Source organism: Schistocerca piceifrons, chromosome 1 (assembly GCF_021461385.2).
Source record: "Schistocerca piceifrons isolate TAMUIC-IGC-003096 chromosome 1, iqSchPice1.1, whole genome shotgun sequence".
Taxonomy (NCBI): domain Eukaryota; kingdom Metazoa; phylum Arthropoda; class Insecta; order Orthoptera; family Acrididae; genus Schistocerca; species Schistocerca piceifrons.
The window spans coordinates 712,722,347-712,729,695 of NC_060138.1; the positions used below are offsets into that span (position 1 = coordinate 712,722,347).

The window sequence follows — 7,349 nt, forward strand, 5'->3', positions numbered from 1 at the left end:
GATCCAACAGCGGCCTCGGGTTTCCGTTCGCTGTGTTGCAGCTGCGGTCCAAATGACGCCAACGTCCACGTATCGTCTCATGCGCCAGAGTTTACACCTCTATCCATACAAAATTCAAACGCGGCAACCCCTCAGCGCCGCTACCAATGCTGCACGAGAGACATTCGCTAACGATATAGTGCACAGGATTGATGACGGCGATATGCATGTGGGCAGTATTTGGTTTACTGACGAAGCTTATTTTTACCTGGACGGCTTCGTCAATAAACAGAACTGGCGCATATGGGGAACCGAAAAGCCCCATGTTGCAGTCCCATCGTCCTTGCATGCTCAAAAAGTACTGGTCTGGGCCGCCATTTCTTCCAAAGGAATCATTGGCCCATTTTTCAGATCCGAAACGATTACTGCATCACGCTATCTGGACATTCTTCGTGAATTTGTGGCGTTACAAACTGCCTTAGACGACACTGCGAACACCTTGTGGTTTATGCAAGATGGTGCCCGGCCACATCGCACGGCCGACGTCTTTAATTTCCTGAATGAATATCTCGATGATCGTGTGATTGTTTGGGCTATCCGAAACATACAGGAGGCGGCGTGGATTGGCCTCCCTATTCGCCAGACATGAACCCCTGTGACTTCTTTCTGTGGGGACACTTGAAAGACCAGGTGTACCGCCAGAATCCAGAAACAATTGAACAGCTGAAGCAGTACATCTCATCTGCATATGAAGCCATTCCGCCAGACACGTTGTCAAAGGTTTCGGGTAATTTCATTCAGAGACTACGCCATATTATTGCTACGCATGGTGGATATGTGGAAAATATCGTACTATAGAGTTTCCCAGACCGCAGCGCCATCTGTTGTTGAAAATTGTAACTACTGTAATTTCGAAAGTTTGTCTGCCTGAAAATGTACTGTTGTCCCAAGCATATTGCAACAAACGGTGTATTTCTATCGCTGCTCGTTTAGTTTTTATTGCCGTTTCAAATATACCGGTCATTTTTGAAACACCCTGTACATCCGCAAGTTACAGCTTTCTAGTGTAATTAACGAAGAGTATTCTGCGAAATTTTCTCGGGAGCAGTTCCACACCATTGAGATATCGAACGAAGTCTTGTTACAAATTGTCGTCACATACTGCGTAGTGTCTGAAATTAGTCGTATAATCCATACGTTTTATAAAAATGGATGTATTTGTATGTATATGTTCCACATTCCTTTCTAAACCACTGGACCGATTTCTACCAACCTTCGTACTCATATCTCTTATTGTCAAGCAACTATAGCTCATCTACCTATCATAGTTCAAGAAATATGGCGTTATAAACAATGTTAAGCGTGAAAAACTGCCTTATCATGTATGGCGTTTAAATTTATTACTTGTGTGCTAGTTACTCTATTCGCAACGTATTTCGCAGACAGAATCCACATATGCCGCTGAGTGTACTTACACGAATATACCTTTATACGACACAAAGCCCAAGAGACATGACGTCATAAACAGTGAGATGCGTGAAAAAATACCGCATTATGCATGAAGTTTATTATAATTATTTTTTACTACTAAGACGGTCCTACAGTTGAGTCATCTTAAGGAAATCCCTGACATCTGGCAGCGCTTTTAACAGCTTTCAACTCTGAAATGGTAACGGCTGTAAGTGAAAACAATAGCCGTCTACAGAGCTATGAACAGGCGGTGCCATAGAGACGTTTACAAAATCGCGTTGTAAACACACGAAGCAGCGTACAGAAACTGTTTCATAACTTCAAAGGTGTTCTCGTCAGTACATAGAAACGAAAATTTTTCGATGTTACACATCAGACACAGTTCATTTTTTGTTTTTGTTTCTAACAGAAAATTGGCAAAATGAATACCAGGCCAATGCCGTGTTTGCCAATTAGTTCACTTGCACAATACTAGCGACCTGCCTCGGCTTTGCGCAGTCGTACTGAGTATCAAAAATGGTTCAAATGGCTCTCAGCACTATGGGACCTAACTGCTGTGGTCATTTAGTCCCCTAGAACTTAGAACTACTTAAACTATCCAGGGCCGACGACATCTCTAGTGTGGTGATAGTAAAATATACAAACCTACCAGCCTATCTATTAGTGAAAACCGGATTAAAATGCCTACAGCAGCTCGTGAGAGTTGCCTTGACATAATGACAGAAAAACACCGCGAAGCTGACTTCCTACACGTCTCAATTTAACAAGTGTTGTATTACGTACTTGTAAATACATTTAAGGGTTACATTGGTGGATTCGATGACGTTGTACCGAACGTTATTTGTAGCGCAACGTATGACCGGGCAGGATAGCGGAGGGCTCAAAAGTAGCACTTCCGGGATTCTGGGAGGCGAGCCCCCCCCCCCCTCCCCCTTGACCGGATCCGCCTCGCAGATGAGGAGTAGCTTTTAGGCGGTGTTGTACATCCAGCTAGGTAAATACCGGGCTGGTACCCATGTCCCATCTCACATGCACGACACATTAACATGTAGGAAATGTTCTCTCACTTGAACATAGGATTTACTGTAGATGTAGACAGTTGGGGTGTATAGATTTCACCCCTAGGGATAGAAGTGGCGTCTGGAACGGCACCCGGCCACCAATCGGCAAAAATATTGCCAGAACCCATGTAACAATACCGACACCGTATAGACACGGGAAAATGCAAAGAAAAAGAAGTTTATTTGTAACGTACATAACACCTGAACACAATTAGACGATGAAGCATAGGAAGGAGTATCCGAAGACAGACTCAATGCACCTTTATGGCAGCTTCCTTTAACTGTATGAGCGCCGCTTTTAAGCAAAAGAAACAAGAATGAGTCAGATTTAAGACGGCTGCTGGTACGGCGGCAGCGGCATAAGCAGGTAATTACGTGGAAAAACTGGAAGGGGGCGTGCCGCCATCTTCAGTCCTTGCAGAGGTCTGGATAAAATCTATCCTCTTCACGGCAGTTCTCACTGAAGCCAATATATCCACTCCAAATGGGTAACAACAGTGATTTAAAACAATAATAATAATAATTATTATTATTATTATTATTATTATTATTATCGATCACATGTAAAGCAAATATAGTAAAACCCAATGCCGACACACTAGCTTTTAACCACGAAGTATTGTTGTGGATATCCGCATGTCCACCTGCTGATATCAGCGTCGGTGCGTGCTTTTATTAGTGAAGTACTTACGCTATTACGCCGGATATCCGCAGATTTCTCATCCGCAAAGAATTCTTAGTAATGGAAGCTGTATCGATGTATGCATTGGGCGGCAGTAAATAGAAAAGATAAATGTAGCGAAATCACTAGCAAAGAACGATGTGCTAAGAGGAGATGTAGAATTAAAATGCTTATGAAATCACATGTCTATTTTAAGATCTGCAATCTGTGCGTTATTGTTAGATGTGTACAATTTTGTAAAATGTTATGACCCCGACGTGATTTGAACACGCAACCTTCTGATCTGGAGTCAGACGCGCTACCGTTGCGCCACGGAGTCATGTGAGTGGGTGTGTCCCTATGTAAGCTCAAATATCGGTATCTCTTCCAATGTATGTATGTTATCTATAATTATATGAAATGTATTCGCAGTTTCTTCTGCGTAAATTTCTCTCACTGGAAATCCCATTAATTCCTAGTATGCGTCCGAGAAATATAAGGGGAAACGAGTACAAGATAGCAGTCAATACGACCGCCTTGATGCCTTGCTCTTACGGTCACTGCTCGATGATTCACACAACTGATCTCAACAGCAAGAGTAGACCGCAGATGGAATGCGCCCTCCGTCCTGTCGCTTCGAGAGCGTAGTGGTGTCCATCAGCTTTTGCCTTAGACCTTGGCCATCTTTGGCTTAACCTTGCGGATGCCGAACTTATGTTTAGAAATTCTGGGAACAGGCCTTCAGCAACAGGAAGACCAACGTTCCGTTACCCGGGATCTTCTGCCAAAACCTGTCTCATCTGTCAAAGCCTCGCCGTTGCAGTTCGTCCCGCAGCTGTAAATGGAACCTCGTTGCAATCCGATCACGTTGCCATCCCAGATGTCTGCTCTCACTCAATCAGCTGCCGCCCTAAATACAAACAAGTAGTTTCCTGCTACGTTCATCAATAGGTGACACAAAGTGATTGCGATGGGACGGCGTTTCCATTTGATATTATCTGCAGTAACGACATACTGAACTCAAGTGTTAAAAGGATTATATTACCACGATTTATTACCGTTTTTATGATTTTTTCTCTAATTGGATTAATATTTTCCTGTTCCAATAACGTGTGTTACATATTTTCTCGCCTTTAAGCCCCTGGAGGAAATTTTGCTATCGATTGTCTTTCCTTAACTTAGCGGATCTTTCAGGGCTGTGTACGATGAACTACGAAAACGGAATTTTTTTGCTCTTCCAAGGTGGTTCTGCTTGATTTCGAATACTTTCCCAGAATGCCTACCACTTCAGATTTTTTTGTCACTGTTCTGCAAGTGATCAAGTTAGTAATCGTATGCGTTACCTTATTTTGTTCTATCGTACGTTCACGTCCGCTGTTAGTTCGTAATGACGCGGATCCGACCCACTTGTGCAAGCGTTTAACAAGTAATCTTTCGAACGAATTATAATTTCCAACTATCCAGTCCTACTAATAAATCGAAACTTGTGTGGTAGTTCCATTAGATTCCACAAATTGTGCTTCCAGTCCAAAGTTCCAAATCGAGTCACGTACGTCGATAGTAATAAATTAATAGCATCAGAGCTTAGTTTTAATAGATTTTAATCGAAAGGAGGAAAGAAGTTTAAGGTTTAACGTCTCATCACAGTCAAGGATATTAGTGATAGAGCACAAATTTGGATTCAGCGCGTCGTTTTCAAATTTACCGTGCTGTGAAGTGATTTACGGAAGCCATGGAGGAAAAAAAATAATGTTGAGGACAGACGGGTGGGGGGAATGGGGGGTCAGTGGGTGCGAGAGGAGGGGGCTAGTGCCCGTTACTCCGAAACACGAGTTCAGTGTCTGAAGTACTGTGACACCTCGCTTTTTGGTATTTCGTATAATGTCTAACAACTTTAGACAGAGCGGCCTGAAAGTGCGTAAGCAAGTAAGTAAAGATTGTGCCGTAGCGCAGTGTCTTACGGAACCATTATACAACTGCCCTCTCTGTCTATTGAACATATAAATTTACACTAACGTTTTATTTATAATGAAAAACAGAATGACTTTATCCGTTAATACTGGACGTAGCATGAAGTCCTTATCAGCAGCCTTTCTTAGGGATGTCTCAACCCCCCAAAATGTAACAACAACATTAAAAATATCCTCGGGAAAGTCAAATGACGACCGTCAGAAGAAATACCCGACTCGAGCAATCATGCTTACGCATGTTCCTTCCACGAAGATATCTCAACTTATTGTGCAATTAAACTTACTAGTTTCCAACCAGTTCCGATTTCTCGATATTATCGCTGTAACTGTCGTACAATATGACACCCTACTTTACGTTTTTAGTTTACAGATCTCCTCTATAAACCACAATCAGTACAGTAAAGCAAGTTCTCCCGTCGTCTGCCACTTATGCTTCCTCCTTTTTCGTTTCACGTCAAATTCTTTCACTCTCTCTTCATTGTTCATGTCCTACCACGAAGCTCTTTCTTTCCCTGTCCCACAACTCCTACCACGTCTGTTGCTGCCAGTCTGGCGTAGCATTCACCCTTACCCCTACCCTTTCAGTCTCCTGTATTACAGTGGTCTTAAGAGTATCTTCACACTGCCAGAACCGATTACTTAAATCTCTCTGAGCGGGTAATCTTTGTAGAGCCGCAAGTCCCATACATGCCACAGATTAGCCACAACTATGATTTGCTCTATCCCTACCAACATCTGTAGATGCCTCATCAGTCTACGTCGTATAGTATTGGCTGAAAAAAAATGCAGCGCCATAAGGGAAAGATGCAATGATATGATATTCAAAATAGGATATTGTATGTTGACGATTAGAAACATAAAGCCCTCCAACATCCCCACATCTACTGCAAAACCGCGTTAGATCTATGAGCAAGAAACTTATAAAGGAGCGACTAACATTTTATATTAATGTAAGAGAATTCTAAACAGTACATGGGCGATCGTTATACATCATTGGTGCCAAAAGGTGTGTAGTAGCAACTGACTGCAGAGCTTCATCTTGTGTGATTGTACAGTGTTGCAATACTGTATGCCATTGATTGCTCCCAAAATAGTCCAGCGTCTACTGCTCTCATGGGCTGTTTTTTTAAGTATGCTCTTGAATACAAGCCACAGGTATCGCCGGTTACAGACAGCTTTTCGATATACACTGTGGCACACCAACGTTTCTTTTCAGTTCGAATTAAAGGGCAGTACGAGACCTGAGACTTAACAAGCTGACCTTGACTGAAGAGTCATCTGGACAGACATCTCGCTTAATGGTCAAGTGCGCCCATCGATATTTATCTTCAATTGTAGATGCCATAAGTAATACTGGAGCAGTTCGTTTAAAACCGTGACTGATAACTTAGTAAAGCAAGCGGTGTAGACAAAGATCTTCCACACACTACTCTTGGATGGAGCGCAAATTATCTCTGTGTAATCTTCTCTGTATATGTGACGCTAGGAGCATATAAGCGCAAGCGAACTATGTACCACCCTGGAGTGCTCCTTCTCAATTGTCGGTCACAGTTCTGGCGTACCATGCTGTTCTATTGTTCTGTATACTTAATTCATCATTGCATCACGAACGGTCATACACCGCCTCTCGCAAGAACGTATTTCTCACGATAAAACTAAATTCAATTGTTGCGTCGTGAAGGAAATGTCTAGCCAACAGCACAAGGTCGAGGATATGAGACAATATGTAGTACAAATTTTTTGTGGTTGCTAAGTCAAATATATGTGCATTATTTAGCAATGATTTTCTGGACATAGCAGGTGAGTTAAATAAAAATTGAGTCTCTACAAGGAAACATAGGAGGGCGTGCTGAAAAATAAAGCTTCCGAATTTTTTATGTTAAAATCGTTTTTAAATAAAAAAACGTTATTAACACTCTAGATCCTCATTCTTCATGTGTACATATTTAGTTCTCAACGTAGTCATCGTGGCGATGAACACATTTATCCCACCGAGAGACCGGTTTGTTGATACCGTCAGTGTAGAATGTCTGACTTGCTGGTGGGTCCACAACCTCACCTCTACTTGCACCGCGTCATCAGTATCAACGTGAAGTCCTAGAAGGTGTTCTTTAAGTTCTAGACACAGACGAAAATCGGATAGGGCCAAATCGAGACTGTATGGTTCGTGATCAATGACAGTGAATGCAAGGCGTCGGATTGTTGCAG

The 7,349-nt window shown here is 42.4% G+C and overlaps 1 non-coding gene across 1 annotated transcript; it reads right to left on the minus strand.

Moving 5' to 3' along the window:
• Positions 1 to 3,439: 3,439 nt before the first annotated feature.
• Positions 3,440 to 3,511, minus strand: Trnaw-cca. The gene has a single exon. It is a non-coding gene; the product is annotated as a tRNA-Trp (tRNA).
• Positions 3,512 to 7,349: the final 3,838 nt, after the last annotated feature.